Here is a 27,619-nt window from a genome sequence, read left to right on the forward strand (position 1 = left end):
GTGATCACGTTATATGATTTGCTACGGAAAAGCCTCATCATAAACGCTATTTATTAATTTATTATTAATGTTAAAATGACCCCGCACTTGCGTGAAAAGAAAAATACCCCTTTAGATAGCTAGATAGAATCTATTCCTCGAGATATATAAATAGATGGGATCACTCGGCTTTACAAGCCATGTTTTCCAGGTAGCGGGTAGAGGTCAGTCATCTGGGTGGCAGAGGGACCCAGGGAGGGTCTCCTATTGGTCCTAGGGCAAGTTGAGTGATGTATTGTTCTGGTCTAGTCTACCATTTTTGGCGAGATTTTTGCCACACCCCTACCCCCAACCCTGCCTATCCAAACCCTCCAACAATGTCTTCATTGCAAGTCTAGAAAAGCCGGTTAGTAACACAGATTTCCGAAAGATCTAAAAAATTGTTTTACCTAAATAGACTGTCTTTTCTCTGTATAACCACAATGCGACAAATTGATAAAAACTGTAATTGCAACAGAAAATTCGAATTCATGTTTCAGCTATTTAGTGATTAAAGTTGAAAAATTGAGGATACTCTATTATATTTTAGTACATAGTGTCTTCCAACAGGTATATTTAAAATAGTACTGTTTTATTAACACTAGAAACCGTAAAGGAGAATATATGGACACACTTTGGACTTCGTATATCAAAATAGCCAGATATTAAAAGGTGAGTGCAATAAGCTCACGTAAAATATTGTATTGAACATTTGTGCAGTAATTAAGTTACTAATAACTGATGAGCGCGTTCAGTAAAACGCAGTGAAATTCATTTCGGAAATGAAATTCGTCTGGACAAACAATCAGGCTAATTCGGTTTGATTGTGAAAAACAATTTAAAAAGAAACGCTGACAAAGTGTGTTCCATTACAAAGATTTATTCTCTTGTCAGGAAACGAGAATTGTACAGCGATTCAATGTTTTAGAATAATTCGATTTGTATTAGTGTCCTTGCTGTGGGGATGAATTAATTATTGGCCTCTCTTAGCGACGCACAGTTCATTTAATTTGATGACGCATAAGCCACATTTGTGATGCATTTTTCTCCTCTCCCACCGGCGCTTTTACTTTCGGCCAGGCGCCCTCCCCCTCGGCCCCCACCACCCAGTCGATCCGACCCGAGCGCCGCCGACGTCGCCCGAAGCCACGCACGACACCGAGCTGTTAGAATTTCAGAGCAGAGCGAGTTCAGTTTAGTAGAGATTTTTGTGCTTACTTGGTTGGCTCCCGCGTTTTGTTCTTCCACTGAATTTTGTACTGGAACTGTTTTTCCCCGATCAGCTGTGTATTGTGTCCAGTGCCTATTTGTTTTTTGTGTGCACTATTTTGCTTTTTGTGGAAGAATTGCCAGCTTCGATCCGCACCCAGCGATCTGAGAGAAAACAGGTTAGTTTCCGGTGTGCGAGGTGAGGCCTAGATACACTCGGCCATTGTTCACTTACACGTGAGCTCGGTAGATCGTAGTTATATAGAGGACCTAGGCGACCAGGTGGTAGCTGGCGGTATTGATTTCTCGCCCAATTATAGGGCCACACAACTTGCCCTTCAACTGAGGTCATTACCCCGCCGTGCCGTGCAGGTTTATAGGTTATGTTGTCGTTCCAACTGCTTGCTGTAATTTTCTACCGACGTCCTTATCAATTTCACAGTTTGACACGGCGTTTTATTTTTAACTCCATTCCCAGAGTGTACTCTTTACATATAAATGTCTAATGTTTTATACCCTACAAAATTACTCAATATGTTCCAAACAGACTTTAGACCAATACACACTTCATAGTAGATTTATTTGAATTTCCATTGCGATCTACTTTAATGTTAGGCGTTACACTGCAATTTATTGAACAAACGAGAATAATATTATAACATATATAATTCTTGAAGTAGATTTTAAAGGGTTATGTAAAATATGAAGTATGTCTATGTATACAGTAGTGTCTAACTAAATTGAGTGAATCGTAACTACACGCAGAGATAATAAATTATAGATTATGTTAAGTACGGTAACATTTAATTGATCTACTGACACTTTGATAGAGAATATTTGAGTTATTTGAATATAATGTATTGGTCATTGGTTAAATTTCGTGCAACTCAATAAGAACTGGTATATTTCATTAGGAATAGATAAGATACTTTATTTAGATGTACTACAGGCGTTTTAATTACAAAATTGGATTTCTTTTGGAACTTAGATGAAGCAAGTTTGTAGTATGTCTATAAACAAACTGCGTGTTTTTGGGCTAGAAGTATGAGAACCTGTTAAACCATTTTTAATAATACATTTGGAAACAAAATTCTTAAATTTTTTCGTTTATTTATAAATGCTTCCATTAAAATCAAATCGCCTATTGTCTTAATTAGTTAATTTTAGTTTGTAAGTTATGGTAGCTAGATGAATAGTTTTGTGTTTATTGAAGATGTTCTTTTAGATATAACGTAGCTGTAGGCCTAATTATTTTACAAATAAGGAAAGTAATAATTAAGTGTTCTGTTTATAGCAACCGATAAATAATATCGAACCTGATTGAACATTCGATTTACGAGCAGTGTTCTTATGTCTTTAAGTACTGTTAAAAGCATAAACAACGCTTAATAGTTTTTATGCTTAATAGTTTTTATTGACGGTGAAGAATCTTGTTCTTTGTTAATGTGCAATGTGTGTTGTGCATGGGCCTCGTGTCTTAGTTAATAATGAAATACAAATGTCAAATATGTCAGCTGAGTAGGTTAAAATGAATTTGTTACAAATATTAAAGTCAAGGCCTCGAATTAGACCTACTAGACCCCTGATCCATCTATGAGACAACTTACATAGAAATGGTACATCAGGAGTACATGCACCAGTACTTCTACTGTCTAAAGATGGATTCCTTATAACTGACGGAATAGGTGAACTTCAAACAGTTCATCAGGTTTACAGTAGCCGAAAGAATCGGGTTAATGAATACGAGTGTCTCGAAAAGAACATAGCTGAACATAGCTTAGATCCCTGGGGAAGACCAAAGTTAGTGGCAGTGTTAGAAAAAAGAAACACAGATAGGCACTTTTTTCCTTGTAGTTAAATAAGCCGTTTATCCCTTTTAACAGAATGCCGAATATGAAGATCTGAATCACTCACTGAATAATTTACTAACTGTTCGTTAAGTGCCTTATATACTTGATTAGTAAGGTAAGTTTGTTTCGAAATTCACTATCTGGTCGAGGATGCTGAATTACATTTGGTGATTCAATACTAACAAAATTCAACCCGAAAACAAAATTATCGAGATGTCAAATGGGGTAGTAAAGTTCCGAAACTTGATATCCCAGTGGACACAGGAAGACCAATGGCAACAGTGTGTAAATTTTGACATTTCTATTAAATATTTGTGAAATGTTCCGGTCCAATTTGTCCGTAATGCATACATAAAATATGCGTATCAATTAAATAGCGTCATATTATTCTATTAAAATGTTTGTAATGCAATTATTTCTCTCCCTCTGGGATAGTACAATGCATAATCCATTCAACCGCACAACCGGATTAATGAATATTCGGACAGATAACCGAAAATCGTCAGTTCGGTTCTGCAGCTGTGTTATCCCTCTGTTACAATTGCCATATTTAATAGATCTGTATTTGGATCACTCAGTTTGACGGGCGAGGTGAAAGGAGTTTTTTATCAAGCGATTGGAAAGTTGGAAGTTTTCATATAATACAAATTAAAGCCGAGAGATGACGTTTCGGTTACTCGAACTCGGTTCTCACTTGCAGAGCTGGATGACACATTCTAGAAATCTTCTTTATTAATCAAACGTGTTAGAATTTTGAATACCGAGTTACTGCTTTTTTCAATCAATTAATACTTGCGATGGACGAATGTAAGGCACCTATTACGCGGTTAATTTATGCCCACGCTGAACGCACATTGGAAGGAAGTGTTGTACCCTGGTGGTACTAGTAATAGGTGTTGATTTATACAGAAGCGCATTGCTGACCATTCAGCTCCAAACAGTACAGCTACATAAAACCTGTTTAATACTATAACAGCAAAATATTTTCCGCAGTAAGCAACAGCTAAAATATCACACAATATTTGTGACATTTTGTTGATAATTCAGCTCCGAACAGTACAGCTACACAAAACCTGTTTAAAACGATAACAGCAAAGTATATTTCACGGTAAACGACGGGGAAAATATCACTTATAATATGTGCGATATTTTGTTGACCGTTTAGCTCCAAACAGTACAGCTACACAAACCTGTTTAATACGATAACAGCAAAATATTTCCCGCGGTAAACTACAGCAAAAATATCACATATGTGGGATATTTTGTTGACCGTTAAGCTCCAAACAGTACAGCTACACAAAACCTGTTTAATACGATAACTGCAAAGTATTTTCCGCGGTAAGGGACACCAAAAATATCACTTACAATATTTGTGATATTTTGCATACCGTTTAGCTCCAAACAGTACAGCTTCACAAAACCTGTTTTATACAATTATAGCAAAATATTTTCCGCGGTAAACTACAGCAAAAATATCACTTACAATATTTGCGATACTTTGCTGACCGTTCAGCTCTAAACAGTACAGCTACAAAAAACCAATTTAATACGATAACAGCAAAGTATATTTTACGGTAAACGACAGGGAAAATATCACAATATGTGCGATATTTTGTTGACCGTTCAGCTCCAAACAGTACAGCTTCACAAAATATGTTTAATACGATTATAGCAAAGTATTTCCCACGGTAAGCTACAGCAAAAATATCATAATATGTGCGATATTTTGTTGACCGTTAAGCTACAAACAGTACAGCTACACAACACCTGATTAGTACGATAACAGCAAAGTATTTCCCGCGGTAAGGGACACCAAAAATATCACTTACAATATTTGTGATATTTTGCATACCGTTTAGCTCCAAACAGTACAGCTTCATTAAAACTGTTTAATACAATTATAGCAAAATATTTTCCGCGGTAAACTACAGGAAAATATCACTAACAATATTTGCGATACTTTGTTGTCCATTAAGCTCCTAACAGCAGAGCTACATAAAAACATGTTTAATACCATAACAGCAAAATATTTTCCGCGTTGTGCGACAGGAAAAATATTACTAACAATATTTGTGATATTTTGTCGACCATTCAGTTACAAACAGTGCAGCTAAACAAAACCTGTTTAATACGATTACAGCAAAATATTTTCCACTGTAAGGGACAACAAAAATATCACATACAATATTTGCGATACTTTGTTGCAGTAAGCAATCAATGAGGTGTCGTTTTTTGTTTGAGTGATGTGACACTTTGATATTTTTCTCCATTTCTCCATCATTAAAATCCCAATTTAAAATAAAAGTTTTTTTTAAATATATTAGCCAACTAACCTCATAGATTTTTTGATTGTGCAGCAATCTATGATTGAAATTGGTCTGAAAGTATTAAATCACGTTTATATTGCACTAACAAATTTTAAAAAATGCTATTTTTGAACACGTTATTCTTGGTATTTAATGAAAATAAATAATTCGTTATTATTCAATGTTTAAGGTAACATGGGAATTTTAATCTAGCAATTAGCACATAATAACTATTTAAACAGGTTAATGTCGTAGGAAAATAAGGAGTGGCGTCTTCATATGGAAGGAGATTACAGTTACAACCCTTCTTTTAAGTAGTTTTAGTAATGAGTACAAATTTAAGAAGTGGAAGATATATATATATATATATATATATATATATATATATATATATATATATATATATATATATATATAAAACATTAAATACAGATTATTACAGTTTTTTTTTAATTTCATTTTTCTTAAACATTTTTTGGAAACAATTTAAAATGGATTAATGGTTTTCTTGACTCGAAAAAGCAAAGATCACAGAAAACCGAATTGTTTGGGTTTTAATTGTACAAAATATATTCATTTCGAGGGTGACTAACTTTTATAACTTAAAATGTTAACTTAATGTGTTTCAAAATCATTTTACACGGTATAAACATTCCAAGAAAACGAATCTTTAATATTAGACATACAAAAACCTGTTATGCCATAATAATAATATTATTAATATTCTTTCCGTGTTTGGTGCAATTTTTTTACTTCAGAATACAGTTTATAACATTTTAAATCACTTACCAATTTTAGTTATGAAAAGGTTACTGTCAAAACCAAAGTATTTATTTATTTCTATCTATAATTTAAAAAAAGTTAAATAAAACATTTCCTTAAAGTTGATTGACGTAAGGTTGTTTAAAATTATAACAGGCATTCAAGCACTTACAGCCGCCACATGTAACAACGGTAAAATACTACGCCTTGAGAAGTGCAATGTATAATCTATTTAGGCGAAGAAAACTTCAGGCAGAAAGTTAAGGAACATGGAATAAAACAAATCAAAAGTGGCGATGATCTCGTCAAAATTAATCTTGACAACATAACAGTTGTACGCGTAAAAACAACAATATACCTGATACAAATTGTTAAGTTATTTAAATTGTTAAAATTATACTACTGAACTAAATTCGATTATGAGCGCTGAAAGCGAAATTGGTAGTAACTCGGCTAAGCTTGAAATTATGGTGGGTCAGACATAGTACAACTTATCCTAATCGTTAAATTATTGTTACTGGAAGTCTTGCTAACCATGCAGTTATGTTCAGTGGAAAAAATGTAACTTAGCCTAGGCTTGAAATTATGGTGACGGAAAGAGTGTAACTCAGTCTAAGCATGAAATTACGGTATCTAGAAAGGTGTAACTCAGGCTAGGCTTGAAAGTATGCTGACTATAAAGGTGTAACTCAGGCTAGGCTTTAAATTATGAAACGTGCGACGGGTGTAACTCAGCCTAAGCTTGAAATTATGGTGACTAGAAAAGTGTAACCCAGGCTTGAAATTATGGTGACTAGAAAGGTGTAACCCAGCCTTGAAATTTGGTGACTAGAAAGATGTAACTCATCCTAGGCTTCAAATTGTGATGACTAGAACGTAGTATAAGCGTGAAATTAGTGTGACTAGAAAGGTGTAACCCAGCCTAGGCATTAAATTATGATGACTGGAAAGGGTGTAACACATTCTAAGCGTGAAAGTATGGTGACTATAAAGGTGTAACTCAGCCGAGGATTTAAATTATGAAACGTGCGACGGGTGTAACTCAGCCTAAGCTTGAAATTATGGTGACTAGAAAAGTGTAACCCAGGCTTGAAATTATGGTGACTAGAAAGGTGTAACCCAGCCTTGAAATTTGGTGACTAGAAAGATGTAACTCATCCTAGGCTTCAAATTGTGATGACTAGAACGTAGTATAAGCGTGAAATTAGTGTGACTAGAAAGGTGTAACCCAGCCTAGGCATTAAATTATGATGACTGGAAAGGGTGTAACACATTCTAAGCGTGAAAGTATGGTGACTATAAAGGTGTAACTCAGCCGAGGCTTTAAATTATGAAAAGTGCGACGGGTGTAACTCAGCCTAAGCTTGAAATTAGGTTATGTCATGAGAGGAACGCTTGCGCTCTAAGAGAGTTAATATTTTATATTTAGCACCTCGTCGCCAACATGTAGGTCTACTATATCTTGCACGCCTTTGAAGTCTGGCTGCTGTTTGTACTCGAGACTAGTACCGCGAGTGTTGCGCTGGCTGGCTGTCATATCGCAGAATGCATCAGCTCCACATGTTTTTTATCTAGCTCGATAGAGTGGGCCAAAATAAATATATGAGTGTACAATGAAGAAGTTCCATTTAGAGATTTTTTACATGTGTTTTTACAATTTTCTTTTAAGTTTAGTCGTAAATAGGTGTTGGTTGATTGATTTGTTCTTCAATAATTTCGTAACTATAAATTGAAAATGAATTGCGTGTTTAGAAGATAGGATTATTTGAAGTTTGTCACTCAACATTCCATTCAGCTGTCTTTACGATGAGGGAATTCTTATTTTTTCTTAGTGGTGTATATTCATAGTGGTATTCCTTGAAAATCTTCATAACAATGACTAGTTTTTCCTCTAGCTCAACATTAATTAAGTGAAATGCAACTGGAAGACACACAATTATATATTTGTTTAACGTGTAATTAATCAAATACAACGCGTGAATATAGGAAAAAATAATGTGAATACAAATAAAGTTGAAACATCTTCATCTCAGTATAAATGGAGCATTGATAGAACAAATACAATAAGACATTCCAGTATTTTTATCCAACTCGAATCAAAGGAAAAGTTCAAAATTGATGAAAATAACTTTATTTACACGCCTGGTGCAGTGATCTGCTTGCTAATTGGAAGTTAAGTGTTATTTGCCCATATTAATGTTCGTTTTGATAACGGATCCATAAAAATGTGCATTAAATTTTTTGGCTGTTAATATACATGATCTTCTTTCATGTAAATTATCACTTCATGAACAAAACGAAGAAACAAAAGAAACACTGTTTCCCCAATAAGCAATATTTTGTATACCGGTGCTCTCTTTCTTAATATCGGATAAAAAATAATAAACAAATAACAGGAAAAACATATTACCAATTCAATGCAGAAAAATCTAACGAGAATGACATACGACACTTTTTATTAAAGTACAGTAACACAAATAAAAAACCGAAAGCGTAAAAATGTCATTATCTCTTTACAATTCTTTCTAAAAGCTCCTGACTTGTTTGTACTTCATTATGTAAAATGCTGCATGACCTCGGTTAATAACAATTCTTTTATTATTATGATCTGGTGAATAACAAACCATTGCAAGAGAAATATGAGGAGATTTTACCTAAAGTAGCTGCTTTAGTTTGGACTGTAAAAATGTATTGTAAAAATTGTAAATACATCAATTTAACACAGTACATATATAATGTGGTAGCGAATAATAATATAATGAGCATTAATACCACCAGGCATTACCTGTAATAACAATAGAACGAAGATTAATGCAGTCAGTGTATTAATGGTTTATGGTTAGTGTCATAGTATAGTTATTGATAGAGAATTGTGATTCATCAGTACAGCATATTAACTAAATCTGTGATTTGATGTGACCTATTAACATAACTCTGACATGCAACTTTCCCATCGGGTTGCAAACTTTTTGCTTGAACTTTTGCAAAGAGTTCCGGGTGAAATATCTATTCTTTAAGATCCTTCATAGTCGAAAAGAAGTTAGTGCATGCTCTCTCTCGAAAGTCGTCTCTGAATCCATTATGTGTTGTTCCAACTCGGCTGGAGTTTGGATTACCTTTTGAGACATACTATTGACTTCGCCTGTAAGTATTTTTCTGTTAAATCCATTATGTGTTGTTCCAACTCGGCTGGAGTTTGGATTACCTTTTGAGACATACTATTGACTTCGCCTGTAAGTATTTTTCTGTTAAATCCATTATGTGTTGTTCCAACTCGGCTGGAGTTTGGATTACCTTTTGAGACATACTATTGACTTCGCCTGTAAGTATTTTTCTGTTAAATCCATTATGTGTTGTTCCAACTCGGCTGGAGTTTGGATTACCTTTTGAGACATACTATTGACTTCGCCTGTAAGTATTTTTCTGTTAAATCCATTATGTGTTGTTCCAACTCGGCTGGAGTTTGGATTACCTTTTGAGACATACTATTGACTCCGCCTGTAAGTATTTTTCTGTTAAATCCGATATGTGTTTGCTCCAACTCGGGTGGAGTTTGGATTACCTTTTGAGACATACTATTGACTCCGCCTGTAAGTATTTTTCTGTTAAATCCGTTATGTGTTTGCTCCAACTCGGGTGGAGTTTGGATTACCTTTTGAGACATACTATTGACTCCGCCTGTAAGTATTTTTCTGTTAAATCCGTTATGTGTTTGCTCCAACTCGGGTGGAGTTTGGATTACCTTTTGAGACATACTATTGACTCCGCCTGTAAGTATTTTTCTGTTAAATCCGTTATGTGTTTGCTCCAACTCGGGTGGAGTTTGGATTACCTTTTGAGACATACTATTGACTCCGCCTGTAAGTATTTTTCTGTTAAATCCGTTATGTGTTTGCTCCAACTCGGGTGGAGTTTGGATTACCTTTTGAGACATACTATTGACTCCGCCTGTAAGTATTTTTCTGTTAAATCCGTTATGTGTTGCTCCAACTCGGGTGGAGTTTGGATTACCTTTTGAGACATACTATTGACTCCGCCTGTAAGTATTTTTCTGTTAAATCCGTTATGTGTTTGCTCCAACTCGGGTGGAGTTTGGATTACCTTTTGAGACATACTATTGACTCCGCCTGTAAGTATTTTTCTGTTAAATCCGTTATTTGCTACTCTGTGAGACATACTATTGACTCCGCCCGTTAAATCCGTTATGTGTTTGCTCCAACTCGGGTGGAGTTTGGATTACCTTTTGAGACATACTATTGACTCCGCCTGTAAGTATTTTTCTGTTAAATCCGTTATGTGTTGCTCCAACTCGGGTGGAGTTTGGATTACCCTTTGAGACATACTATTGACTTCGCCTGTAAGTATTTTTCTGTTAAATCCATTATGTGTTGTTCCAACTCGGCAGAAGTTTGGTATGCTTTTTGAGAAATACTATTGTCTTCATCTGTAATTGTTTATGTTAGACCTTCCAGTCCCTGCAGTGGCGTACTATCCACGTAGGTTCGTGTTTTGTGTTTTAACTCATTTAAATATACTTGTGTTAAATATATGCACTTTTCTTTCACAACACCCTCTCTTCAGCATGTCAGTTGTTGAGGATGAAGGATTAAGAAGCTAAAACGTTCTAAGCATGTTACCATAACCAGAACGAAATAAATTATTGGTTTGTTTGACGGAGACAAGTGTCCAGTTTAAGTGTACAAACTGAATCTTCTACCGTATTCAATAACAGCTGCTCTTGAATCCGTAGCAAATCCAGACAAAACATAAACACAAGTATACTCACTGTCTGTAAAAATGCGAAACATAACTGATTGCTAATGTGTTCGATAGTCCAATCAGATAATAGCTATTGATGAAACTTTACAGGAGACCTTACTAATAAAGTTACTAAGTACTAAATGTAATAATGAAGAGTTTGTTTTTACTCAAGCAAAATATAAAATACGTCAATAAAAATATTTAATTTATTTTTAGATTCATGTAGTCTACTAAATCTGATTGTAATTATAATTTTAACAGACCATACAAATTAACTGAATATCCCTTTATTTAAATGTAATCTTATAAATAAATATTGGGAAGTAAAATACTTAGTACTACTTTATTAACATTAGACTAGTAAAACAATACAAATTATAATATTTCTACTGATTTACATGTTTTAAATAATTTAGAATAGAATCTTTGAAATTAAGTTTTTGTTTGTCTTACTTTAAGATATTTATAACAACTAAGTAGAAAATATAAAAGATAACGGTAATATTGTAAATTATGTTAGTATTTGACAAGTACTGGTAAAGTTACAGGATAAATTCTTCAGAGGAATTTAAAAATGACTTGTCAGACATTAAATACAATTTTTAAGCTGTTATAACTTTCTTGTATTTTATATACAAAATACAATGGATGAGTAGCTATTGATATTGTTAAGTTTAGGTTTTAACTACTTACTTTAACTATAGAAATACAAATATTGTCTACCTTCAAAACATTAGAATATCAATATTATGTATTGGTATTAATCCAACGGGCTTGGACCCTTTATCGAGTAAGCGTTTTAGACCTATATTACATTAAGTGTTGCAATCCTCTGCAAATTGCAGTATTATGACGTGCTCCAGTGCAACACTTCGTACATAATACAAGTAAAATAAATATTGTTGTGTATTTATGCAAAATAATTATCATATTAACCTTTGGTATGAATTTATAATAAATCACCCACCTTTCAGTGGATGCAGCATATAAATAAACTGATTTACTTCAACCATGGTTTACAGAGCAATATAAAAAAGGATACGAACTAAATAATTGCATACTTTGTATTTGATAAAGTATATTATAAATTAATTGTTTTTAAATGTGTGAATGTCGAATGTTACAAAATTATATTGCTTTAGAGAACAAGAACTAACATCTTTAAATTTAAAACATTTTTGCATATTTATTTTATATATAATTTATTGAAGAAAAACATTTCATGACTGTATAGTGACTGTAATGACTAATACAATTGTTTTAACCAGTTAGTTTTCAGATATAGACTTTTATATATTTTATGAGCCATGCTAAATTACAGCCCTTAAATAATTTACAAATTTCATTATGCATTATTTATAAGGCGAACAAAATCTACCTTTGAAACTAAATGGGACGCGATAACTGAGAGAGCTCGAGTTATTTCTTTCCGTTTCAAAACAGAAACGCTTCTTTGAAAATACATCTTTAGAGATAATGAAAGTTATTTGCAGCGGAATATTTTGTGCCGAGAAATGTGCAGTAACGTAATACCGAGGTAAGGTTTTGCCGCAGCCCGACAAGGTGCTCGTGGGAGGACGCGACTTAGTACAGAACAGATGCCAAGTGAAAAACTCGACTTATTTCTTGCCAACTCCTACAGATGTCTGATAATGTACACTGCTCCAGAGCTCTTTGCTAAATGAGTGCAATTATTTGAGTGAAATAGGAGTAGCTAAGTGAGAGTTTTACTTGATGGTTAACAAGGATCGGCGTGGCTTTAGTTTGTTTTATTCAGAATATCAGCGGATTAAGTTGTTATTATTATTATTATTTTTTTATTATTATTTTTTTTATTATTATTTTTTTTTAATAAAAAGGGGTAGCCGATCCCCTTTTATTCCTTATTCTGGCCATCCTCATGGGCCACTGGCCTGTGCGAGGATATTAGCAAACAGAATAAGGGGGAGAGTCGATACAGTACAAAGTTGATGGTACTGATAAAAAGCGCAAGAGTCACAGACAGGATTCGAACCTGCGCTATCTCTAACTCAGACACAAAATCTTAGACCGCTCGGCCATCGACACTCCCAGCTATAAACTATTACAACAAATTTTAATTTTCTTTTTTTTATTTTAATATTATAGGTTATTTTATGAAGAGTTTGTTGCAAATATTATTAAAATCCGATGTCGGAAACTATTTTAATTTAACTTGTGCTTCAGGTTATTGGACTCTTATTAGCTTATGCATGGTCTTTATCTGCGATTTCCCGAAATTTAACTTTCTTCCCACAAATGTACCCTTTTCTCTGGAACTACTCATCATATTAGGATGAAAAAATTACAGTTGTACTAAACTAGTAGCCTACACACTTTTGAACGCATGAAATTTTGAAAAGATAACAAATTTTTGTAAAAAAATTCAATATTATATATTTCTTTCAAAAACATATTTTATCAAAAATAAATTTTATACTTTAAACTATTTTTAAAAACACATTTAACATTTTTCCCACTCTATCTGTTAAGGAATGCCCATATAATATTGCCCTAAAGTTGAATTATGTTAAGCCAAGAGTTTCCTGAGAAAAAGATACACAAAGTGTTATAAATTAGCATTAAAAGGATAGGCCGTACCGAACCCCCTAACAGGCTTCTTTGATGCTGTGTTCATCATTTCAAAGTTTATTGCTACATGTGTTACTATGTCGTATTTTACATGTCTTATAATATTGTAATCGGTTTGTTTATAAATTTTATTTTTTTATTTTATCGTCATGTTCAAATTATTTTCCATCATGTTTACCCATAAAACTAATGTAAAAATGTTGATTACACTTAGTAAAGTCCCATGGAGTGACATGCATCATCATCGAACTCGATGTTGCTTATATAGAAATGAATCTTTTTAGAAACAGTGTATAAGATACCAATTATGTAGAAATGTTTATAACAATTCCAACGGTACTGTTTTCAACGAAATCCGTCAACGCATAAGTGATCAAGACCACTTTAAATGTGCGCCTGCACAAGTCAGGATAGCAATTGAAAAATAATTGGCATTTACAATGTTTATAACTGATGAAAAACAACGGACAAAATACTCGTTCTCCCAGCTTGTGTAAGCATACCTCTAAAGTGGCCGTGCTTACTCTTGTAATTGTAATAAACATTACAAAATGATATCTTGTAATTATTTTATAAATATAATGAGTTTTTGTTATTTCATTTTAAACATTGTCAACAGGCGCCATTTAGTTAATATTAAAGGAAATGACACAATTATTTCTTGTTTAAGTTTTCCTCAGACTTGTAATTATCTATGTGCAAAGTTTTCCGTGCCTTTAGATTTACTAGTTCTAAAGATATAAAGATTTTTATACAGAATTCAAAATGGCGGCTACCGGCTAAACGACACGTTTCCTGTCATATAGTTTATATATATTTTTTAAATTTATAAATCTTGGAGTAGAAAATAATAAACATATATTATTATTATTTTCTTTTGCAAAATTTATAAATTTAATTAGTTACAATTCCGGTAAAATTAGATGAAACTTATAGATTTTGGGGAGTAAAATAAAAAAATGAAAATAATAAACATAGTAATAAAACACTGATTTATTTTAATAATCAATTTTAATAAGTATTTATTAAATAACTAATAATTGGTTTAATGTTTCTGAATTATTTTCCTAAGACACCCATTCAGTAGTATTAATTTTGATATTAAGTTTGTGAATACCATATATATTAAATAATGTGAATAAATAATCTGCACATGTTATGTGATAATAAATTGAATGTTTGCTATCGTAATGTTAGAAATTCAAACAAAAGTTGAAACCTTGTTTCAATTACGGTATTTTATAAATAAAACAGTTTATTCCAATAATTTACCTTCATATAAATTTCAAGCTCGGTAGTAGTTTTTAATTAAAGAGTTACGATTCTTGTCGGAGTAGAGAAAGCGAGGTCGGTGCCTACCAATGATGCGGGCACTATTGATCCCTCTTGCAGGTATTGTGGTGCGGCAAGCCCATTAGGCCGAGATAAAATTGAACAAAGCTACTATTTTCGACCGTAATGGTGTTTAGGGAGTAGATGAACAACGGGCGGCGCTACGACCGACGCTGCGATAGGTTCAATGTTACTACACGCATTGTTGTCAGTTATTGTCCGACCATAACAGCCACAATGGCCGTATACTTCCAGCACATTACGGGAATAACAAGACTAGCCCCGGTTAATACCATTATTGATTTCGTCCACGCGTTATAACACATCAGTCACGTAGGTGTGAAGGTGGTGCGGCCGATGTTGGGCTTCGGAAATACTTTTTATGTTTTGTTCATAGCACTTTAGATGGCTTCCCTGAATGCAGTAAAAGTAGAAATATTTTCACCACCCCACTTGAAATTACTGGTATTTAAGTTTGTAATCAAGCCCAAATAAAACTTAGATGTTAAACCGGTTAAACTACCGGACCATAAATATAACGTGTTGGCTTGAGGGAGTGACGTGTTTTTTTTTTACATTTACGACTTGAGGAATTTTTAAAATTAAATTGGGAAACTCTTAACTTTAACGTACATAATGCAAACAGTTCATAACCTTTTTCTTTATCTACACCTAATTTTCTTCAGGCAAGATTGTAAAATGATCCAAAACTCTGCCTCACTCGTCGAGGAATGTTCACATTTGTTTTTGCTCTCATGGAATGGTATCTTAAAGCGCTGTATGAAAAATTACTATGCTGATTAAACAAAGTAGTACAATTAGTGAAATAGCATTATTCGACGCACGGTATTGTGGAGAACTCATTCTTATCCCTCTTGCTCCTTATTGGTGGAACCACTCTTACCTGGCTTCACTTTATATTCTCTATTCCCAGTACAGTGTAGTGCAATATTTATGCTTAGTGGGAAAAGTTGACAGGTGTACGAGCTATAAATAGCAGTATCATGGTGAGCGTAGTTAACTAGCACAGGTACAGTCACAGCCGCAGGACACAGCACCAACTATAGTGTTGTGTAGGGCGAGCGTGGTGTGGTGGATCTGTGCGGTGCGGTGCGTCTAGCAGTTTAGTGCAATATATATGTTTAGTGGGAACAGTTGACAGGTTTACGTGATAGAAACAGCAGTATCGTGGTGAGCGTAGTTAACTAGCACAGGTACAGTCACAGCCGCAGGACACAGCACCAACTATAGTGATGTTGTAGGGCGAGCGTGGTGTGGTGGATCTGTGCGGTGCGGTGCTCACGTCTAGCTGTGTAGTGCAATATTTATGTTTAGTGGGAACAGTTGACAGGTGTTCGAGCTATAAATAGCATTGTCGTGACGAGCGTGGTGTGGTGAATCTGTGCGGTGCGGTGCTCACGTCTAGCTGTGTAGTGCAATATTTATGTTTAGTGGGAACAGTTGACAGGTGTTCGAGCTATAAATAGCATTGTCGTGGCGAGCGTGGTGTGGTGGATCTGTGCGGTGCGGTGCTCACGTCTAGCTGTGTAGTGCAATATTTATGTTTAGTGGGAACAGTTGACAGGTGTTCGAGCTATAAATAGCATTGTCGTGGCGAGCGTGGGTGTGTAGGGAAAGCAGGGAATGCAGTCGAGCGTCTTCTAATTATAGAAGACAGCTCATCGCCACCCGAGGCACATTAATTGACTCCAACGCCATATGGCTTGTGTTCGGCTTTTTGCCGTATTTTTGTAGAGTTTTTCTTGCAGAGATTCTAGAATGTTTTAACAACATCTGCGCTGGAAAGTGGGATCCTTGTTATTCTCATGCCAGAGTTGCTATTTAGTGAGCCTTTCTAGTATGTTATTATACATTTAGGCTAGTCTTTTGCTATGGCATATTTTGGTCATTACAGCTCTGTATTGAGGGCGGTTTGTTTTGAATTATGCTATTTTGAATATATTATCTGACAGTTGCATACATTATATTGGTCAGCCTTAAAATACCTAGAAAATGCTCATGCACAGAGTCATGCATGCCTTTAGCTTAGCGGTTTACGTTCTATATGGTTTTAGTAAACCTTCAGTGTAGCGCAAATTGACTATGGAAGTAGGAACGATATTTTAATACAAGGTGGGGTAACCGGAAATATACTGTAAGCAAACAATGTAGTGTACATTATTATGGAATGTTGAGAAACAGTACTTTGTGTATTTTTTGTAACTATAGCTCTGTATTAGGGGCTGTTTTATTTCGATGCATGCTGAATATATTTTTTGACAGTGTTACATGCCTTAATATTCCTAGAAAATACTCATGCACAGATTCATGCATGCCAATAGCTAGATGGTGGTTTACGTTGTATATGGGATGATAGTAAACCTTCAGCGTAGCGCAAATTTACTATGGAAGTAGAAACGATATTTAAATACCAGTTGGGGTAACCGGGTACTGTATCTTACGATCAGCGCAAGTAAAGAAAACAATTTAGTGTACATTATAATGGAACAGTCACATTTTAAACTTAAAACGAAATATTGCGAATTCGTAATTATCAATTTTAATCATCAGCCTCAATTTATGGAGGGAGATACTATTACCACACTTCGGAGCAGACAGGAGAAAGTACGGTTCACGGGAGTGACTGGCAGTCTGTCTGGGCTGCCGTCTCCTGAAGGTCACAGAGGTCACTGAACTGCAGAATTTGAACTGCTTGCCGAAGGCACCATTGACATCTCGCTGCAACATCAGAAGAGATTGTTGGATACGTCCAAGGCGGAGAAAGTGATCCTTGGTGTTGTGTCTACATCCATTCTCCTGCAGCAAAGAAAGAGAGTTGGTGAAGTGTGAAACAAGGCAACTGTCATGGATGATTTTCCTCGCTCTAGTTGTACTCGTTGTTTTGTCACTGGGCACAGAGTTTTCAGGGACATGAAGGGGATAGAAATTATGTGTGAAGTAAGTAAGTACGAATAGATAGCGCGTCGCATAACATGTTTCGCTAAGGTTGCATGCAAAGTGTTGTGTCTAAAGCTGATCTCATTACGCCACATATGTTACCATGTCACATGATAAAATGTCATATGATTGTACAGTAGAGCGTCGATTATCCAAAAGTCAGTACCCCGAAACTTTATTGTTGAAAACGGTACGTACAATGAAGACGCCTTCCAGTACTTTGAGACTGGCATTAAATGGTTGGAACAGCAAGATGAATGTGATGCTGTGCAGCTGCTGTATTTAAAACACCTACGAGGCTTAGCGGCAATAAACTGGTGTCAAAGCCTAAGCAAACAAACATGTTCAACTTTTTCTTTTAGGTTAATTTTGTATTGTTTTATCATAAGTATGTAATTTTGGAATGATTTTGTACTGTTCCTATTTTATCTTATTTTAAGTAAATTTTGTACTGTTTCTGCGATTTCTATGTTACTGAGCCAAAATTGTATTTACTGTATGTGCAATCCCTATTTTATGTGTTACCTTCACATAATATTTTATAATTTCGTGTGATATTAAAAGGTGCTATTGTGTCTTCTGGTCCAAAAACGTGTTTTTAGCTGTCCCACCCATTCCCCTACAAAAACCTAGACAGACGTTTTTTACAGTGATGTTCGATTATCCGAAAAAATCGGTTATCCGAAAACTCCCCTGCACTAATTGTTTCGGATATTCGATGCTCTACTGTAATCAGTTTGTTTACAAATTGGTCTATTCTGCGATTTCTACATTGCCATTCATTTTACGTTGGTTACCCATAAGACCAATGTAAAAATTTCGCTACCCTCAGTCAAATCTCATGATGTGACGTGCAACATCATTGAACCCACTGTTGCTTATTTAAAGCTTCCTGCAAAATGTAACTTATAGGTCAGTTCGTTCTCGAGATATTGTGCGGACAGACAGACATACATAAATTATTTTTACCGGCCTCCCGAGTGATATTTATAAATAGTAATGACAGTAATTATGTTAACAAGAACATTAAAGCATCATTGATCGAATGTATGATTTTCGACAGTAAGTTTACTTGTGTATAAGCTACGGATCCCAAACCTCAACAAAAGAAGTATACCTTTGAGGACTAATATAGCTTACCAGCTAGTTGATTTAAAATAGTAATAAAGTAATATGAATATGTTTTAGCTAATTGCGTATTTGTTCTTTAGGGTAAGTCCGACCTTATATTCTCGTCTGAAGAATCACCCAGCTAAAATTTAAAAACCTTTAGATGCTTTTTCGTGATATAGATAACTGGGATGCAATGAGTTCAGATTATCAAACAATAAAAGAATAATCTATTATATGACAATCTATTGATATAGATTGAAATTCGACACCGTAATGTCAAACTAGAGAGGCTCTTTAGCTATTTCCATCACTTCGATCTGTGAAGATACTGTTGTTAAAATGGGCTGGACAGTCTCAGGAAAGTGGTTTCTTCCGATAATCTTGTCCCTTCTATCACTTGAAGGACAGACAAGTTGACTGACCTAAAAGATAGACTGAGAACACGTAGTCTGTTTATCTTCACAGTGTTCATGCCAATAGTATTTGGAACATTAGTATTTACAATCTCTTATACTTCTGAAGTTATACTATAGGCTGATCCAGAGTGTCCAAGAGTAATGCGTTACAAGAAATATACTATTGTATCAAATTACTTCTATTGCTTGTCAATCACATCTGTAGTTTTTCTGCCATATATTCTCATTAGCCATTTATATCATGGTCCACTTAACATAACTCGTAGGTAAACAACGTTCTGTTTGTAGGTGATCGACATTTTTTGTTTTCTTAGGGCAAGAAAGATTGCACCTAGTCCTATAAGGACACTTGCGTTGCTTCCGGAGTGATAAGATATTCTGAATGGGTAAGATTGTGGGTAGGCGGCCTTCTGTAAAGATTCATGTGGAAAAATTTATGGCACTAAACTCAAGTCATGTCCCCTCGGAAGAAGGGGAAGCCAGCTCTGAACCACCTTCTCCAGTCAAATCCGGCATGGAGTGGCACACCCTTATGCCAAGCCCACCAACTCCAACAGCCATCTCCCGCAGTAGACTAGACCTATCGAATTACCCTTGCGACCCGGAATCTCGACATTCGCGGACTTCATAAGGTTGCCCAGAAGTGACACATCGGTTTTTGTTGTACCCAGTGTGCGTCCAACTGGAAGGCAACTGAACCTCTACCATTAGGTTCAGACGTAGCCTTAGTAAGATCCGATCATCTTGAACATCATTCACGGAGAGGTTGGAGGATATGTTACCTGATAGGGTCAAGAACAGGAAGTCGATACTGTACTTTCCGCGTAACTACATTTGCTGATCTGCTTCTCACTTAGCACACAGGGAAGGGCTAGGGAAAATTCGGTCATTCTGAAGGTAGTTATAGACCAACCTTGAAGTGAAACCACCTGGGGAAGGTACTCGTTAAAGTTAATTAAACACTAATTACATGTTTGGTACTTTGAGTGTGTCAAGCTAGAAAATATATAATCTGAGAATAAAATGATCCGTCATATTTTTAAGTGTTTTGAAATTCTCTCATTTTGACGACTGAAGCGCGGCTGACGAAGGAAATCTTTCATAGCGAAATTCCTCTATATTGATTTCATGAAATCCTTGGTTGGGGATACGAAGTGACACTCCTCGACTAAGTCATTGTTGCAGCTCAATATTTATTAAAAATTTAAGGTTTTGCCGAATGAGGAAATTCCCCAAGTAACACTGGCGAGGCAGAGGAGTTGAGATAGCAAGTTGAGAGGCTGCGGGACACACAAGTGAAGCACAATAGTCGAGTTGGCCCGCCCGCATGTCCTGCGCCCGGCTTCAGCTCCGTCAACTCGTGGTGACTTGGGCCGCCCGGCCTCCCACACATTTTTATCTTATCATTATTACATTAGGGCTGTGGGTGGGGTGGGTGGCGGTATAATGGAGTTATAATTGCTGCTGGCCGGTGGTGCAGCGTGCTCTACTGCCGCTGACCCAGCCACTGCCACTTGCCGCAAGTCCGGCAATAAATTAACCCTCTCACTGTATCAACACTCTGCACCCATTCTCTGATTATTGCTGGCACCGGCAATCAATCTGAGTGTCACTTCGCATCCAAGTTGTCGTCCGTAGACCAATTAATTAGTATTAATTTTAGTAATAGACGTGACTTAATTAGGTAATATATACTCGTGTAGTTTTCATCCAATGGTATTTACAGGCCACACAGCTCATTCATTTGTAATAGTTATGTACCACACTGACTCGCTAAGGAAAAATCTTTATACATAAAGCTAATAAGTTCTTTGTTTGAAGTGTATGTTTGACGATGGAAGGATTGTGAATGAAACATGATTTTCCGGACATTTGCCATCGTTCAGTGAAACAAGAAATCCCTAACACTACGTTTCAAGATTGCAATCTGATCTCTTCTTCAGGTATCTAACGTAATACATAATTACAAACTAGGCTAAAATAAACAAATCATACAAAAAACGTTGTGACACGCTTTTTGGTATGATTTGTTTATTATTTATAGGTTAGTTATTTACCTGAAGAAGAGATCAGATTGCAGATCTCGAAACGTAGTGTTACTGATTTTTTTTTCACTGAACGATGGCAAATGTCCAGAAAAATCCTGTTTCCTTCGCTAATAAGTTGATGAGCTAAATTAGTAGTTAGTCTCACTCTCCCATCTTATTTTTCTGCTGTCAGGTCTGCAGATGCATTAAAATTTGCTAGCAAGACGTTGTTGAAAAGTGAATTTTTGTGAATTTACTTCAAAGTACACAGTGGTCAGTGAGGCTATTGGCGTCTGCAAGTAAAAAGAGAGTCTTTCCGATAAGACGAAGCGCCTCCAAATCGGTAATGAGCAGCGAAAAAGACATGGACTCAATATCCATTAAAGAAGATAAGGATGTTAGTAGCCTAAGTGTTATTAAGGATACTGTCAGAACCACAGAAGGAAGCTACTGACGTAGTGAGTTTCACTATTCAGTTCTTGTATGTCGTTATTGTATTCATATATCACACACTTTATCGTTCTTTATGTGCAATAGTTCCAGCATTATCACTTCTTCCGTAACATCACTAGCATCTAACTATGCAGTCATTTCGTTATCAGTTTCACAATATAATTTCACTGTTTGCAGAGTTGACAGAAATGCCTACTGTGAGAGTAGACGGGCAAAAAGACTATAGACTAGAATCTTGTGTTTCTTCCAATTATATTTGTATGTATTCTGAGAATTTCATTACAAACTCAAAACTTTTTCAATCTTTCAATTTGACCCTCTCTTGATTAATGTTTATCAGTGGAGTAAAAGTTATTGACAAACATTTTTGACGTTTAGGTTTATATTGATAAAATCGTGATACCTCTACCGATCGCAAGAGGAATGGACAAAATTCAGCACACAGGAATATTTCTACAATCCGCTATTGATTCTTCTATACGGTCGGCCGAATCGGTCAAATGCACCTACATATAGGTATGCCAGTTTCGCTGAGTGAAGCGTGCAATCATAGATTCCAAGATGATCTCTGGAGACATGAGAAGTTTCGTATCAAAAGTTTTGGAAGAATATTAGCCTTTTGATCGATTACCCGAATGTTCAGCAACCAAGATTCTTGTGTGATCCATTTGAGATCTTTGATCCTAAGTCAAATTGAATATGCCACGGTTCTCTGGAGTAGAGACTGAAGTCACGCAGATTCCAGTAAAAGCTGATGTAAGAAAGGAACTTTTACTTCCAGCTGCTTCAGTTTGTAGTATTTTGATAAACCTGTTATTTTTTATGGAGTTCCGCAAGGTAGCGGTTTATCAGTAGTAGACGAACGTCATTTTTGAGTTATATTTATCGTATCAAAGATGTGTTCCTTAGTTGTGTCTAGTTTTTAGTATGTGACCCTTATTTAGACATACTGGCATTACAGTTACATTAATATAAAACTCATTCTCTCATTTAGCTTCACCTAAGCTTTTAAAAGGCCTATTGCTTGTTAAGTATGGCGTGTTTGGGCTTCAGGATTGTTTTAGACACTTGATTATTCGAGATTACTAGTGGTCCAGCGCCTATTCGGAGAATCGGTGTGTAATATGGGTGATATGGTACTAAATTCCTTGTTTCCTTGTTCCCCAGTACAAGTTGGAAACTTCTCATTGTACTTATTCCTAACCCCTGTATATCTCATTATTTACCCTAGCCTAGAAATAATCAGGTAAATAATCGGTTTTTAACTCTTTCTCATCCTCTTGGTATCATCACGTCCATCTTTTATTCGGCGTCCTCAATCATGACCGAAAAATAAGTCCATTTCTTATATTTTCCTCTATGTGTTTTCTTATTCACTAGAAATTTTCTTTACCCCACATTTTTACAGTGATCTTATTGTTTGCACAAGCTATATTCTCTTTGCTGTTGTTTGCTTGGTTTTTAGGTGGTTCTCCATTAATGTATCAACGTTTTCTAAATCTAACATCCACACGACCCTTGCCTTCTTTTTTTTCGCACGCGGACTTTAATTTTCGAATACTCTCCGTATTAGACTCGATGTTCTGAGTGTGAATACACTCAAAGTTCGATTCCCCTTTATTAGTTTCTTACGTCATTTCCCTTACTTCTGCAGGAGGTCTTTGCAGCTGCCCTTTCTGCCTTTCCCTTCTTCTTCCTTACTACTTTACTCCTTTGCCTTTCCACAGCATTTATTTTTTTTAAGGATTGGTAACTGATAGCGGACATAGCTGGAATTGGTTTCAATATAGCAGTATCCACATACTTCTGAGGAATTAGCTTCCCATCAACAGTTTTAGTGACTCTGGTTTTACTATCCAGGATTAAAATAGGTTTATGAAAGAAGAAGAATAGGGATTTTTAGTGAAATGGTAGATCTGCAATGGGTTACAGTAAAAAGACGCCGGGGAATAAGAAAATACCCCAAATAAAGACCCATATTAGAGAAAATACTGAACATTTTCTCGATAATCTTCTGCAAGGAAGTATCTGTCGCTTTTCACGCAAAGAAGTATCTTCGCTTTTCACGATACTCCAGGGCTACGGCGTGAAGTAGTCATGTCCTTAAACCCGCAAAGTGTGGGTACAGATTTAAATGAGAGCCTCACTAAAAAAAAAAAAAAAAAAAAAAAAAAAACAACATATCTTAAAAATATTTATTTACTATCAACATTTGATTTTCAATTTGTCATAGTATATTACTTAGAGGTTATTAATACGCTCCCAGTTAAATGCTCACTTCCTGCAAAGAGCGTGATCCAAGTATATACAGTATTTTTAGTAAAGAATACAATTTTTAGATTCCTCCAATTTCAAGAGTTTTCTGAACTAAAACGATCTTTTAAATTTTACCCCAAAAGGAAAAAAGTTGAAAATCACACGTGGTAGAATCAGATTTACACTGATGATAAAATAGAAGGAGGTGTCTCTGATTTAAAATATCCAATTATTTATTACATACGCAAACTATTTTTAGTTTTATATATGTGTATGAGTTTATATATTTTAACAATGAATTACAAATGTTTAGTATTGTTGAATGAGGCACTTCCCATGATTCTAGGGTTAAAATTAAGGGCTTAGAAGTGACTTTTAAGCTATTTATTAGAAACGCTGAAAGGGTCAGCAGATAAAATTTTATTTGTATCAGCAAGCCCAAATGTTTTACTCAGAGTTATTAATTTTTCTAATGAATAATCGTAAATACACAAAATAGGTAAAAAAAGACTAATCGAAACTGAATGTTTTGTGACCACCAGATGTTACTGCAGGATGTTACTGCAATTCACTTATGTGAAATTACTGTTCCGCTTTTTATACGGCTCCTCCATGCAATTCGTTTAGAAGAATTATTGCCTGTTAAATGCGGACGAGCGATTCATCAGAGGTCCGGTGTTTTAATCAACGACCTTGTAGCTGAAGCTCGTTTTATCTCGGCTAAGTACCGTCGAGAAACTTTTTTTAATCAGCCGCATTTTGCTGCTTGTAAAGAACTCCGGCAAGAAGAAGTAGTTGCGCACTGTTCCGTACAGTATCAACAATGGACTGCTTTGTTGTACAGTTAAAGTATAGGTCCACAACTTGGACAATATGTTTGAACTACCAGGCTTTGTAGTAATTTGCTTGATAAACAGTGGACACTCCTGTTCGCTTCCTGTTGCTCTCCTCTTTCCCGCCTTCGGAATTGCTAAATTTGTTCCATATTTAAATTTTACTGGAATAAATGTACATTACTCTCAAATGTCACGAGCAATTGAGACAGATTTTAAATCTTTATGAGTCAACTTCGTTCCCAGGTTTGCGAGTACACTCAAAGTTATAAAGTTTTTCAGTTATTCAAGTATAATATCACTTATTATAAGTCAAGGAAGGAATCAGCAATTGAATTTAAATTGATTCAATGCGTGATAAATATAATGTTGAATTAAACTTAATAGATTTTCTTGTCTTGAAATTTTCCCGATGTCTAATCTCATTCTTTACCCCCAGGAGGGTTCACTTCTGGCTGGTTTATACCTTCCAGTTGAATCTACAGCGGGTACAGCAAAAATTGAACGAAGCACTACGGAAGCAGCGCAAAAATCCTTATATTACTAGGTGCAATTTTATAAGCTTTTTGCCCTAAGAGAACAAAAAACCTCATGCTAGAAAGAAAGGATTTTTGGTATAGAGCAGGTTCTTTATCGTAAAAACAATGAACGCTTATTTTTTACTCCATGTATCTTATGGTATAGGTTTCATCTAAACACACGCCAGGATATTTATAAGGATGTAAGACACTTGAATCCTATAAACTAGTGTTAGTAAAGGAAGTAGATCCTTCGACGAGCTAACGAAGTCCAATGCCTTGAGACAATAAAACCTGGCAGGCTGAAGTTAATTACTTCTTTTATTCCTCCAGAAGAGGATTGCAAAGGACTTTTCTTAGTGACATAAGTCATAATTAATGAACATTGAGTCATGTTTAATCGTTACAGCAATCGCTTTTTGCTTTTAAATGTTTAAATGCAAATTATCTTTATTTACTACCGTGCTTTTCAAGAATAATAAACCCTTAATAAAAGGAAACACAACTCGTAAATATATTATACAATAATTACATACAGTGTTTCCAGAAATTTTAGGGACACCCCACATAAAGTGATATACTACTTGTGTCCCTATACTAACAGTAGATTGGCTAACTCTATATATTTCCCCATTAACGCAGTGAAAACGAAGTATTTTGGTGTGACTTTCATTACTTTATGTATAAAATCATTCAAAATATGAACTTTTTTGTGTTTTAAAAATTTTGGAGGAAACACCTGTTTTTTGAAACATTAAAATTTATAACTTCTAAAATAAATGTCCAACCATCTTAATAATTGGTACGTTGTTTTAACATAAGATACGGAGTAAATAAATGCTATTGTGGCAACTAGAAAAAAATAACTCACAGTTTGGTGATCGCTCAAAGTTCCTTTATTTTTATTTTTTTCGGAAATGAAAAACTGATAACTTTGGTGCGTTGTAGCGCTCGAACTATGAGAGTGGTAGGCAATCCACGCAAACCAGCTTATTCCTCACAAAACAGAGGAAGGGATATTGATGCGCACGCACTCCTTTTTCATCATTTGCTTTGTTGCCGTCAGCTACAAACATCGCCATTTCCGTTTTTGTAAAAAAGAAAAATAAAGGAACTTTAAGCGATCACCAAACTGTAAGTTATTTTTTTCGAGTTGCCACAATAGCATTTATTTACTCCATATCTTATGTTAAAACAACGTACCAATTATTAAGATGATTGGACATTTATTTTAGAAGTTATAAATTTTAATGTTTCAAAAAACAGGTGTTTCCTCCAAAATTTTAAAAACACAAAAAAGTTCATATTTTGAATGATTTTATACATAAAGTAATGAAAGTCACACCAAAATACTTCGTTTTCACTGCGTTAATGGGGAAATATATACAGTTAGCCAATCTACTGTTAGTATATGGACACAAGTAGTATATCACTTTATGTGGGGTGTCCCTAAACTTTCTGGCAACACTGTATGTATTCTCGTGGACTTAAGAATGTATCTCCACCTCATATCTGGTTTGAATTAAATTGTGTACTTGTGTTTAACTTCGAATTTGATTTGTGCAATACATAAATAAGCGTAACACCGATTTACTACGGTTGAAATAAACTTTGAACAATAGTCAGTCGTACATCTTCCCCGCTGTTTTTTTATATATTTTATACATTCAAAATAAAAACATAATTACAATACATTACGAACCAGATGTGTAGTAGGTGTCATGAACAAGATTTAAAGAAATTGAGGAAACTTAAATACAAGATTTCGAAGTATAAAGACTTGTATTTCATAAACTCCGCAATGTATTTATTCTATGTTTAATTGCTTCCATTTAAAAACTTTAAATTCTATTTCTGACAAGTATTGTTTTCTCATAAATATTACGGATATTTATAGATAAGTTTAATAGCATACGAACGCTTTTCGTAAGATTTTTCCGTGTATGAGCACTCCTGATTCAAGTGAATTATATTTCCAACGCCGATGTAGAGTTTGCCTTGTTGCTACGATCAAGAAAATCTGTCAAAAGTGTATGTTTATAGCTATTGCACACGTACATGTACTTAATTAAAGGGGTCTAACACTCAAACTTTAAGATCAACCAGAAATGTATTTTTAAGACAAATATGCATAAAAACAGGACCTTCAAATAGCGTTTGGCTATTTAATATACGTAACTGTCTCGTAATTGCAGTT

General features: G+C 35.1%; 1 protein-coding gene across 1 annotated transcript in view; it reads left to right on the top strand.

Moving 5' to 3' along the window:
- Window positions 1–1,188: 1,188 nt before the first annotated feature.
- LOC124364761 (muscleblind-like protein) overlaps window positions 1,189–27,619 on the top strand; it is a 769,654-nt gene continuing 743,223 nt past the window's right edge. Inside the window, exon 1 of the mRNA XM_046820483.1 lies at window positions 1,189–1,406. The gene's annotated coding sequence lies outside the window, so the exon portion shown is untranslated. The remainder of the gene's footprint in view (window positions 1,407–27,619) is intronic.

The sequence above is a fragment of the Homalodisca vitripennis genome, chromosome 6, assembly GCF_021130785.1.
Source record: "Homalodisca vitripennis isolate AUS2020 chromosome 6, UT_GWSS_2.1, whole genome shotgun sequence".
Lineage (NCBI taxonomy): Eukaryota > Metazoa > Arthropoda > Insecta > Hemiptera > Cicadellidae > Homalodisca > Homalodisca vitripennis.